The sequence below is a fragment of the Zingiber officinale genome, chromosome 5A (genome assembly GCF_018446385.1).
Source record: "Zingiber officinale cultivar Zhangliang chromosome 5A, Zo_v1.1, whole genome shotgun sequence".
In the NCBI taxonomy this organism is placed as follows: Eukaryota; Viridiplantae; Streptophyta; class Magnoliopsida; order Zingiberales; family Zingiberaceae; genus Zingiber; species Zingiber officinale.
In genome coordinates, this window is record NC_055994.1 from 23,173,742 (window position 1) to 23,187,141 (window position 13,400).

General features: G+C 48.6%; 1 long non-coding RNA gene across 1 annotated transcript; it reads left to right on the plus strand.

Moving 5' to 3' along the window:
* The first annotated feature begins 8,930 nt into the window (after nt 1-8,930).
* Nucleotides 8,931-12,749, plus strand: LOC121982697. Its single transcript, XR_006112194.1, has 3 exons — nt 8,931-9,438; nt 9,556-9,664; nt 12,499-12,749. It is a non-coding gene; the product is annotated as an uncharacterized LOC121982697 (long non-coding RNA).
* Nucleotides 12,750-13,400: the final 651 nt, after the last annotated feature.

Here is a 13,400-nt window from a genome sequence, read left to right on the forward strand (position 1 = left end):
AGGAGCTCGAAGCACTCATCCAAGCGCGAGCAGCAAAAATCGTGAAGCAGCAGCAGAAAGCTCAGGCCGAGCGGGTAACACAGCAGGCGACATCAGCCTCGAGGGGCCGAGCCCCACCCGAAGACAGACAGGAGTAGCTCTCAATATGGGGGCAAAATAAGGGGCTGACCGACACTCAGATGGGGGCGTCGCCCGCCCCGATACCTTTTCATCGGGATCTGTTCCAGAAGCCCTCGGAGGTAGCGCAAGCCAATCAAGACAAGGGATCTTCATCGGACGAAGCACCCGTCTGGGACGTCAGAAAAGGAAAGGCGCCCCGAACAGACTCGTCACCCGAGCGGATCAACCGACAGTTTTCAGACGCCATTCTTCACGATCCGCTGCCGAAGCATTATGCACCCCCCGCGATCGGGGAGTAAAACGGGACAACCGACCCAGACGACCACCTGGGTAAGTTCGACAGCACCGCCACTCTGCATCAATACACAGATGGTGTGAAATGCCGAGTGTTCCTCACCACGCTTTCGGGATCGGCGCATCGGTGGTTTCGGAGACTGTCGGACGGATCCATCATAAGTTTTAAGAAATTCCGAACGGTGTTCCTCCATCATTTTGCAAGCAGCAGGCGCCACCAGAAGACAAGCGTCAATCTGTTTGCCATCAAGTAAGGCGCGAGGGAGCTGCTCCGAGCGTACATCCAGCGCTTCAACCTGGTGGCCATGGACATTCCATCGGTCACCTTAGAAACAATGATGAACGCGTTCACGTAAGGGCTCGTGGACGGTGACTTCTTCCGCTCGCTCATCCGGAAGCCCCCCCCTGGGACTACGACCATATGTTGCATAAGGCCAACGAATACATTAATGTGGAGGAGGCCCAGGCGGCAAGAAGAAAGGAAGCCCAGACGGACCAACTAGCTTCCGCCAAGCGGAAGCAGCCCGTCAGTCACCAGCCCCCAGAGGACCGCGAGCCAAAGTCGCCCGTCCTGATCATCACACTCGGCCACACGCCGTCCAGCAAGTCGCGGCTGATCGGCCCAAGCCCAGGGGGAAGGTATGGACCCCGATGTTTTGTTCACTCCATCAGTCGGCTACTCACAACACCCGCGACTGTCGGAGCCTCCCCCCATCACTCATCCCGCGCCAAGGAGCTACCGCCGCCGATCGCCTTCACCAGACCGGCAACATCGACAACGAAGCCCCGTTCAAAGGATAGAAAGGAGATCCCCCGAGCGGCAGCATCGTCAGCAGCCCGGAGCTCACCATCGGGCGTCGCGCGAACGACCTCAACCTTCCGCTCGGGAGGAGAAAAATAGGGGCAACGCATCTCGGGCCGAGATCAACATCATCGCCGGAGGCCCGACCGGCGGAGATTCCAATAGAGCCAGAAAGGCACACGCAAGACAGCTGAGGATCCACGCGGTCGGCTGCAGCCAGGAAAGGGCGAGCGGACCCGAGATCAGCTTCGGGCCTAGGGACCTCGAAGGAGTTGAAGTCCCACACGATGACGCCCTGATCATTCGAGCGGTAATAACCAACTATACTATTCACCACATTTTCATTGACACAGGCAGCTCGGTCAATATAATATTCAAGAAGGCTTTCGACCAACTGCAAATAGACCGAGCTGAACTACTGCTAATGACGACCCCCCTCTACGGGTTCACTGGGAACGAAGTCTTGCCGGTCGGCCAAGTCCGGCTAGCTATCTCGTTGGGCGAGGAGCCGCTCAGAAGGACAAGGACCGCCACCTTCATCGTGGTTGATGCTCCTTCTACATACAACGTTATCTTGGGGCGACCGGCACTCAACGAGTTCCGGGCGGTCGTCTCTACCTTCTGCCAGAAGATCAAGTTCCCGGTGGAAGATCAAGTAGGGGAGATGCGGGGAGACCAACTGGCGGCTCGGAGATGTTATGTGGAGATGGTCCGAGCAGAATCCAAGTCCTCTCGGAAAGTGTCACGAGTCGAGGTAAATACTATAACCGAGAAACCTCCTTCTTTGGTTTATGAAGAGAAAGAGGAGGTGCAGATTGACTCTTCTCGACCGGAGGCCACCACCTTCATAGCATCCGATCTGGAGGAGAAGCAGAAGGAGAAGCTGATCAAATGCCTACGACGAAACTGCGACGTCTTCGCTTGGTCGACCCATGAGCTGCCAGGGGTCTCGCCAAGCGTGGCGCAACATGAACTTCACGTCCGGCCAGACGCTCGGCCGGTGAAGCAAAGGAAGAGAGACTTCAGCGCGGAGCAGAATGTAATAATCTGGGCGGAGATAGAGAAGCTTCTGGAGGCCGGCCACATAAGGGAAGTGCAATTCCCAAGTTGGCTCGCAAATGTGGTTCTGATCTCCAAGCTGGGCAACAAGTGGAGAGTCTGCATCGACTTCCGAGACTTGAACAAGGCATGCCCGAAGGACTTCTACCCCCTGCCTCGGATTGATCAGCTGGTGGACTCCACGGCCGGGTGCGAGCTGATATGCATGCTGGATGCATACCAAGGCTACCATCAAGTGCCGCTCGCCCGAGAAGACTAGGAGAAGGTCAGCTTCGTAACGGCGGATGACACCTACTGCTACAATGTAATGTCGTTTGGGCTGAAGAATGCAGGAGCCACCTACCAGCGTCTAATGAACAAGGTATTCAGGGAGCAGATCGGACGCAACTTGGAAGTGTATGTGGACGACATACTTATCAAGTCCTTCCGAGCGGCCGATCTCTATGCGGATATGGAGGAGACTTTCCAAACATTAAGAAGATACGGAGTCAAGCTTAATCCTCAGAAGTGCCTGTTCGGAGCAAAAGGCGGGCGCTTCCTGGGGTATATCGTGACCGAGCGGGGCATAGAGGCGAACCCCAGCAAGATAAAGGCCTTACAAGACATGTTGCCTCCCAGAAATCTTCGAGAGGTACAACGTCTCACCGGTCAGATAACAGTGCTGTCAAGGTTTATCTCTAAGACCGCCGACCAGAGCCTGCCATTCTTCAAGATTCTCCGTAAAGCCACCAAGTTTCAATGGGACGAGGAGTGCGATCGGGCATTCGAGGAACTGAAGACTTACCTGAATTCCTTACCTGTGTTGGCAAAACCGGCTGTAGGTGAGCCACTTCGCATTTATTTATCTTCAACTGAGCATGCTGTGGGCTCAGCATTAGTAAGGCCGAGCGGCGAGGAACAACCTGTATACTTTTTAAGCCATATCTTAAAGGATGTTGAGTCTCGCTACACCGGTTTCGAGAAGTTGGCCTTCGCCTTGGTCCTTGCCGCTCGGAGGTTGCGCCCTTACTTTTTGGCGCACACCATTATTGTGATGACGAACAGCCCGTTGGTGAGGGTACTCCTGAACCCTGGAGCATCCGGACGGCTCATCAAGTGGACAACGGAACTTAGCGAATTCGACATCCAATATCAACCCTGCTCGGCGATCAAGGCACAGTCCTTGGCCGATTTTGTGACTGAGGTATAAAAGTCCGAGCTCGAAGCTACATGGAAAATATATGTGGACGGATCGTCCACTCGGCTCGGGAGCGGAATTGGGATCCTGCTACTTTCGCCTCAGGGAGAGCGAATGCATTTGTCCGTCCGGCTGGACTATCGGGCAACAAATAACGAGGCAGAGTACGAAGCCCTCATAGCCGGACTGCAAGCCGCACGGCATGTTGGGGCTAGCCGGGTGGTGATTCACTCAGATTCCCAACTAGCCGCTCAACAACTCATGGGTGCCTTCGAGATAAACAATGCAAGACTCAGATTGTACGCAGAGGCTTTTGAAAAACTCAAGACTAGCTTCACCGAGGTGATGGTCCAGAAGATACCCCGAGCGGAAAACCAGGCGGCAGATGAATTAGCCAAGCTCGCAAGCTCGATATCGCGGTCGTCATCCAGCAACCAATCGAGCAAGTATCCTTGGTAGCGCACATAGACCGGATGGAAGACCTCACATTCCCGAGCGATTGGAGGACAGCCATCATGGAGTTTCTGCGCTCAGGGGCCACGCCGTCCGATGGGGACGAAGCTCAGCTACTAAGGAGGAGAGCCGGCCGGTTCACTCTCATCGGAGATTAGCTTTACAAAAAGGCTTTCTCTCGACCGCTGCTAAAGTGTGTCAGCTCAGAGGATACAGAATACATTCTCCAAGAGGTACACCAAGGATCTTGCGGAGGTCATCCGAGCGGCCGGTCTCTGGCTAGAAAGATCCTGCTGGCCAGATACTTCTGGCCAACTCTGCATGAGGACGCCGCTCGGACCGTCGCAACATGCATTTCCTGTCAGAAGTACCATAATTTCTCGCATAAGACGACGGAGGAAATTAAAGCATCCACAGTATCTTGCCCGTTCGACCAGTGGGGCATGGACATCGTAGGACCTTTCCCTATGGCGATTGGACAACGGAAGTTTCTACTGGTGGTCGTCGATTACTTCTCCAAGTGGGTGGAGGCTGAGCCATTGGCCAAGATAACCGAGCAGATGGTCAAGAAATTCATCTGGAAACACATCATCTGTTGGTTCGGCATCTCGCGTCGGCTCGTGTCGGATAACGGGCGACAGTTCGTTGGAAAGCAGCTCGAAACATGGTGCAAGGGATATGACATTGCAAGATAACCGAGCTTCAGACCGGCAAGCATGTTCGCGACCTCGAGGTAGTCCGGTCGGGTCTTGAATCTTTTTAGCTCAGGAGAAGTAGACGGTCCGACCTGCCATTTGGTTCGGAAGGGAGTCCGCTCGGGAAGACGAAGATAAAAGTAATACTCCTTCCAGTGTTTATTGGAGGAGGGAAGTTTATCAAAGAAGACTAGGTCGGGCCGAGCCTGGAATAGATAGGTACCCAGCTCGGACTGCTTAGGATAATAAAAATAGTAAAAAATTTCTGGTCGGAGAGGGATGCGGTGTATCTTGAACAGTATCACCACTCCACACAAAAGGCGAAAAGTATTGGGAACTAGTTGGGCGAGCGGAAGACCAAAGAAGTTGCAAACATCGGCGAAGAAGGGGTGAAGAGGAAACCACAGATCGGTCGTGAATTGGTCGCGGAAAAAACAAATGGCTCCGCTCGGCGGTTTGTGAGGCTGAGTTGTTGGTGAGGGTAGAATAAGTTCAAAGTCAGATGGAATGTCAAAACCATCAAGCAAAGCCTCGGCGTCACGCCGATCGAAGCGAGATTCCATGGTAGTATACCAGGGACCTAAAGTGAGATCTACGGATCGGGATGAACTGGCCATTATTCGATCAGGCAAGAAAGCAAAAGCCAAGAGAATAGAAAATGACACACGACAAGGAGACGATGAAAGGGATAGCGACCAGAAGACGAGAACTCGACAAAAAAGATGAGGAAATCAGAGACGAAAGGCGGAGGAACCTTACGAAGAGGCTGGGGATCGAAGGAAGACGGCGGGGAATCGTCGGAAAATAGTGAAGCGAAGTTGCCGGAACGCTGAAGCACCGAAGAAAGGCGGCGGGACACGCGAAGGCAAAAGTGTGACGGAAGAGGAAGGTGATGGCTTTATAAGGTCGGACCCGATCGGCCTCGACCGTCCGATGCAGGTCACAGGAACCAAGGCCCCCATCGGGCCGTTCATTTCAAACCATCGATGTCCCATCGGACACATCGCCGAGCCGTATGATGACTCCAGCGAAGGCGCCATGTGGCACCATGTCATAGACTCGCACTTAATTAGCGCCATTACGACGCACAGAGCGCGTGCTCGGTCTTAATGGGGAGGATTTGCATGAATCCTGAGGAGATCCGAAGGGCGTCAGCATTGACCGTCGACACACCAGCAAAGCCAGCGCTCGGAAGAGGCTGAGCGGCCGTGAGGAGGAACATTCCGGAGTGGCAGGACGGTGTCATTCAGGCCAACCGGCAGTTCAGTCAGTCGGTCTTTAGCGCCTCCTTCGACTAGACTTGAAGGGGAGACATGTAATCCGGTGATAAGGACGGGGGACCCTCGTTGGCGAAAGGTCAACGACACGTGGAAGTCAAAGGACAAGAGATTCAACCCTGAGTCCCGGCCGACCGGACGAAGCAGGCCGATCGACAGGACGAAGCAGGTCGATCGGCCGTGAATCCCCCGAGACGAATGAAAGACAACCCAACTAGGGGTCGGGTTTCCGATGCTCTAAGGTAAAAAGGTTTCAAGGCCGAGCGGGATGTCCGTTCGGCCGGGGCACCAGGCAACAGAGGCAGGAGCAATCTCATCCAAGCATACGGCCGAGAGAACTCTCGGTCGGACCGATACCTACAACCGGCGACAGAAGTAATACGTTTGCCGAGCGGCCGACCCGCTCGGCCCTGGAACAGACAGGGAACGCAAGAGAACAAAGGAGACAGGGGATAACATCATCCTCAAGACACCTACCGCCGACAAGCAGCGGAGTTGGCGGTCGAGCCGTACACAGGATCATATGGTGGAAGCTTCCACCGTCACATCCGGGATATGCTCAGATGATTACGGAATGACGTCAGGGGTACTTTTCTGACATAGGTTCGTTAAGGTGTGTTTGGGGAAGCGTGCACGCATCGAAAAGCGTGTCCGCGCCTCCCCGGGGTCCTATATAAGGACCCCCAGGCGTCGACGAAGGTATGCGCAACTCTTTACTGTAGCCACATTACGCTGCCTCTCTCGTTGCCTGACTTGAGCGTCGGAGGGTCGTCGCCGGGAAACCCCTACCGGCTCGGCTTCTTTGCAAGTTCGCCGGAGAGCTACACCACCAGTCGGAGACAACGGAGCGTACCACGTCCCCAGCGTCCGTCGACTCAGCGCTCGGACAGTATGAGCATGCTATTTATGTAAGAGCAGATAATGATAACATTTTATTAGTATCATTATATGTAGATGATCTAATTCTAACAGGAAATTCACCTCAAATGATAAAACTTTTTAAGGAAGCTATGAGAAAAGCATTTGATATGACCGATATGAGACTTATGTCCTATTTTCTCGGCTTGGAGGTGAAACAAGGAGTTGATGGCATATTTATGACTCAAGAACAATATGCAAGGAGGTCCTCAAGAGATTTAGAATGGATGATTGTAATCTAATTAACACACCGGTGGATTGTGGAATAAAGCTATCCAAGAGTGACGAAAGAAATATAGTTGATCCCACACGTTTCAAAAGCTTGGTGGGAAGCTTGCGGTACTTAACTTGCACTTGACCATATATATTATATGGAGTCGGTCTTGTAAGCAGGTTCATGGAGGAGCCTAAAGAGATTTATTGGAAGGCGGCCAAGCGAATCCTTCATTATGTCCGAGGTACTCTGAATCACAGATTATTTTATTCTCACTCTAACAATTCTCAATTTGTTAGATATTCAGTTAGTGATTGGGGTGGAGACTGTGATGACCGGAAAAGCACTTCCGGTTTTACATTTTTCATTGGAGATACTACATTTTCTTGGATGTAAAAAAAAAAAACCTATTGTTACTCTTTCCACTTGTGAAGCAAAGTACATTGTAGCATTCTTATGTGTTAGTCATGCTATATGGCTAAGAAGTTTGCTAAAGGAGATAAAATTTGAACAAAATGAAGCAATTCAAATTTGCATTAATAACAAATCAACAATTGCATTGGGAAAGAATCCTGTATATCATCAAAGAAGTAAGCATATTGATGTTCACTTTCATTCTATTCGTGAATATGTGAAAAACAAAGATGTGGAGCTAGTCTATGTGAAGACTAAAGATCAAGTTGCTGACATCTTTACAAAGCCACTCAAATTTGAAGACTTTATCAAAATGCGATATTTGCTTGGAGTCACAAAATCAAGTTTAAGAGGGGGTGTTGGGAATTAAACTTTATTTTTAGAGATAAAAATTGTTGATAAAAGTTTATGAAGATAGAATGATGAGGTGGCAATTATTGATGAGAGTTTGTGATAGGATAAAATTTGATGAGGTGTCATGATAAGGATAAGAGTCTCGTGGAGATAGAATTAAAAAAAAATCTAGATTATTTGTGCTTATTCAATAAGCCTATAAATATGTAACTTTTTTAATGAATGAAGTAAGTTGAGTTTTTGTTTTATTCTCCTCTTCTTCCACATAGAGATTCTCCTTCTCTTCCATTATTTCCTTTATTACTTCTCCAATAATTTTTTTCCCAACAAATTGCATTTCTCTGAGCTTTTGTTGAATGAGGAATCTTTTGAGGTGAATGTTCGTGATTACTCTAAGCCTATCGATGCTTATTCTAAAGAAGATTGCATCGAAGATGCTGAGAGAATTCTTAAATTGATGGTCGAAGCTGGCATCAAGACTAATGTTACTGTTTCCCTCAATTTTACTTCACATGTACAGTGAGCAAGGAAACCTCGATGCCACAAAGGAGGTCTTCAAGAGCATGAAGAGTGAAGGTTTCACGCTGGACTCGAAGGCATATAGTTCGATTATCTCAGTTTATTTGAAGGTTGATCTTCCAAGGGCAACGGAGAAAGAGAAATGGAGGTTGTGAATGTTAAACCAACAAAGGAAATATACATGGAGCTTGTTAAAGCACTTGCAAAGCGCAGTGAAATTGCAAATGACCCAGGCAACACTCGCAGCTACTTTGATCACATGATGAACTCCGACTACAAGCTTGATGATCGATGCACTACCAAAATGATAGCCGCCTATGCTAAGCATGTAAAATATCGAAAATTGGCAAATAACCATAGGGAAAATTTTCAGAATTTTTAGAAAATTTTCAGAGATTTTTCGGAACTCGTATGACGAATTTAAGGGGATCAATATTGGATCCCGGGAAAGTCTGTTTAGGCTACCCCATTTAAATGAGGAAAAGTTGAATTTTTAAATTATTTTTCTTTTTCTTTTGTCCTCTCCTTCCCCGTTTCCACACCCGACCCGCGCCTGTGTCGTTTTCTCTCCTCTTTCCCTTTTCTCCCGCAACGTCGTGTCGTTACCTTTCCAGCAGACGCACCCCCCCCCCCTCGTGCGCGCGCGCGCGCGCATTGTTTCCTCTCCTCCCCTCGTGTACAAAATCGCCGACCAAAGGAAGCTTTGAGTCCTCCTCCTTCCTATTCCTCTCCATCTTCTCAGTGTGTCTCCGCCGCTGAGATCAAGAACGCATCGATGTCGATCCCGACTCCGCTGCCGCCGAGTGCCACCGCCACTGAAAGGAAGGGTCAACATTAGACCCTCACGTTTTCTGCCCTAGATCCACGCTGTTTCCCCCTTTCTCCCCTTCACTCGATCGCAGACCACTACCAACTGAGGCTAGGTCGCGACGCCGCTGATCTCTACGGCCACCAGCATTAGGAGTGGTCGCGATGGAGAACAAGGCTAGCCCCTTAGTCGATCTTCTTCCTCTGGCCGATTTCCACCTGCCTCTACAATAGATCGCTGGCGAACTGCCTTGTGCCCTAGCTGCCACGCAACTATCGAAGAGGTTCTGTTGGTTCTCCAGCCAGAGAGGAAGGTGGTCAGCGATTGATTTAGGGTAAGCTATGGCTGATATCAGATTGGTAGGAAGTGTAGTATGCATTTTTTTTATATAGGTTTGTAGAGACTGGGTGTTGATTTCAGTAGTGTTAATAGGAGTTATTGTTCATGGCAGTAGATTCATAGGAGCTCTGGCCACAGAGCTTCGGCAGCAGGCACCTTCAGTTAGCATTCTCCGACAATCGCTTTCCAGCCGTGAGCCAATAAGGAAGTTTCTTACTTGGGTGAGTTTTGGAGTGATTATGCTTATAATAAATTCTTTTAGAAAGAGAAATGATTAGGGTTTTACCCTAAATTTAGTCTTAGGGATTTTATTTAGCTATTCTTATGAATTTAGCTAAATAAAATATTTATATATTGTTTGACGCATGACTCTGATTCGAGATGGGCGTCTCGACTTTAGATTTTGCTGGATTGGACCTTTCTATTGGAGGCGGGTACCTTGTATTATCTATTTTGATATCTCATGTTGATATGCTTAGTAGATTTTGTTGGTGCAACATCCCTCAGGTCAAAGTTGACCTGGTTGACCAAGCTTGAGTCTTGGTTTGGGTTTCGATGTTTGACAATGCAAGGTTGATTGAAGAAGAGTCAAGTAGGTCAAGGATGACCGGATACTTGACTGGGAAGTCCTAACTGGGATGTTAGGCAGGAGGAAAATCCTAGTAAGTGAAGTTAGGTGAAAGTCCTGGTGAGTGAAGCCAGGTGAAAATCCTAGTGAGTGAAGCTAGGTGAAAGTCCTGGTGAGTGAAGCCAGGCAGAAAAAAATCCTGGTGAGTGAAGCCAGGTGAAAATCCTAGTGAGTGAAGCTAGGTGAAAGACCTGGTGAGTGAAGCCAGGTAGAAGAGAAGTCCTAGTGAGTGAAGCTAGGCAGATTGGAAGTCCTGGTGAGTGAAGCCAGACACAGGGAAATCCAGATGGGTCAAGATTGACCAGACATCTGGTGAAAGTCCAAGTAGGTCAAGGGAGTGACCGGATACTTGGCATGATGATGGTGAAAGTCCAAGTAGGTCAAGGGAGTGACCGGATACTTGGCATGATGAAGGAAAGTCCAAGTAGGTCAAAGGATTTGACAGGATACTTGGCAAGAGGAGAAAAGTCCAAGTGGGTCAAAGGGATTGACCGGATACTTGGTGGGGAGTCTTGGCAGGTCAAGGGAGTGACCAGATGCTAGGCATGATATACCAACAGGTCAAGGTTGACCGAATGTTGGTTTGAGAGGCTTGTGACTTGGTTTTGAGCAAAAACCAGGAGCTGGATCGATCAGTGGATCGATCCAGGCCTTTCCCAGCGAACAGAGAGCCTCTGGATCGATCAGTGGATCGATCCAGAGGTCCCAATCGATCTGCCGATCGATTGAGACGCTGCTGGTTCGTGCGATAAGCGCTGGATCTATCCGTGGATCGATCCAGGCGTTTTCTCCAGAGCACAGAGGCGCTCTGGATCGATCCGTGGATCGATCCAAAGCCTCCCCGATCGATTGGGAGTTTTCGAATCGATCGGGATCCGACCGTTGCATCGTATTTGAGCTACAGGCATGCGATGGCTGCGGCATCTCTTCACGGTTTCATATAAGATCTCTCGCCAGCTTTTCCACAGCGCTCTCAAAGCTCAGATCGCCAGTTCTTGAAGGATCTTGGAGGTTTTCCAAGTCAAGAGGCAGATCAAAGACAAGGAAGAAAGCTAGGGTTAGGGTTTCAGCACTCATTGTAAGCTTGTAAGCTTGTATTTCATTACCTTTCCCTTTCTTCTTGTATTGAGTCTTGTAGGGCTTCTCCGCCCTTGGTAGTTACCATAAAGGAGAGTTTTATTAGTGGAGGGTGTGTGTGTAGGTGTGGATCCTTGGACTAGTCACCTCTTGTGAGGTGGATACCAAGTAAACCAACCTTGTTAACGTTGTGTGGTTTGTTTCTGTATTTTCCGCTGCGCATCTTTGAAGAAACAAGCAACGCCGAGCAAAGAGCACGCAACGAGCTATTCACCCCCCTCTAGCTACTTTTCGGTCCTAACAGATTTTAACAAGTAGTAATAATTATGTTTATATCTGCATCGACATGTCACTATTTGTTTTTGAGCATGTTTTGTGTGTTACTTGTTTAGCATTCATGCCCTATTTATTATTTATGTTATAAAGGTAGTGACATGTCATGTCTTATGATATACCAAACTGGTTAGATACCATACCTGACCTGTGTACCTAGATCATATTATTTGATCCACATATTTGGTACATGTTTTTATGGAGGTAGATATGATCAGGATATTTCTATGCTTAGTGTCATGCACCATCTCGCATGATTGCATGCTGTGCAATAGTCGACTCCATTATTATTGAGTGCATCGCCAGTTGCATGGATCTGCACACACAACTACTCATGGGTTAGTGGTATATCAGGCAGGGTGTGTGACATTTATGCTCTGTTAGGATCCGCTGATTCACTTTTGGGTAGTGTGACGCAGCGTGGTAGCCGGCAGACAGATTTGCTCTGTTTGGCTCCATTGGTCCTCTCATGGATAGTGTGACGCAACGTCGTAGCCGATAGAGATCCCTCCTCTGGATTGCCTCAGGGAGATGAGAGCATTGTGCTCCCCCATTTATGATTTGGGGTAGGAGGATAGGTGTACTCCGAAAGCATCCCGTCCACTCGGTCACTCATCAAGAGTAGTGACGGCAGAGTGCACGGTTGTCACAACCCTACTCACTCGGTCTTACCATCGTGTGTGAGATGGCTGACTGGCGTTAGGGGTGACCAGGACATGCCATTGACATCATATGCATGATGCATTTATTGCTTGTATTTGCTACACTTTATTTGCTGCATATTGGATGAATGCATATGATTGACATGCATATAGGGACATGTATTTTCGATCTGACAACCTTGTTTTCCTGATAGGAGGTCTTGGTGAGTACAGTTTCTCCCTTATCTTTAGTTGTGCATTGTTTCATTACTTCTGGAGACTGTACACATATTTATTACTGCCGATTATTATTTACTATACATGTCAACTAGGTATCCGCTGAGTGTTGGACTCATCCCCGTTATTACCATTTCAGGTTGAGGTTGTCCGAAGGAGTTTCAGTCACTAGTTTCCCCCTCCAGGTTGCGAGGATTTTCATTTTAGATCTTCTCCTTGGTTTTCTTATTATGTTATCGTCGACATTTTCAGGCTTGTACCTTTTGGCACTTGGATCTTGTATGATCTCTTATTATCGATAAGTTTTTGTTTGAATGTATGCTGGTGATTTGAGTTTTATGGGTGTAGTTGAGTAGGACTTATGATTTTAGTTTCATGGGTGTAGTTGAGTAGGACTTATGATTTGAGTTTTATGGGTGTAGTTGAGTAGGATATTTTAGATGATTTCCTTATCGTTGCTTTAGTTTGGTTATTATTATTAAACTGCGTGGGTGCTTGCTTATTTTCTTTATTGTATTGTTCTGGCCATGTTGGCCAACGTATATGTGGCCCTGAGGGAATTGTAGGAAGTTTCATATTGTCACCTGTACAGGGGAGATGCTGCCGAAATTTCTTCTGGTAGGGACTACCTAGGGCGTGACAAAGCACAACCTGTTGGACAAGGCCTTGGATCTGTTGCTAATGTTGGTGCAATATCCCTCAGGTCAAGATTGACCTGGGTAACCAAGCTGAGTCTTGGTTTGGGTTTAGATGTTTGACAATAAGATATTGATTGAAGAAGAGTCAAGTAGGTCAAGGTTGACTGGATACTTGACTGGGAAGTCCTAACTGGGATGTTAGGCAAAATGAAAGTCCTGGTGAGTGAAGCCAGGCAGAAGAAAAGTCCTGGTGAGTGAAGCCAGGCAGAAGAAAGTCCTAGTGAGTGAAGCTAGGCAGATGGAAAACCCTAGTGAGTGAAGCTAGGTGAAAGCCCTGGTGAGTGAAGCCAGGTGAAAGTCCTAGTGAGTGAAGCTAGGCAGATGGAAACCCTGGTGAGTGAAG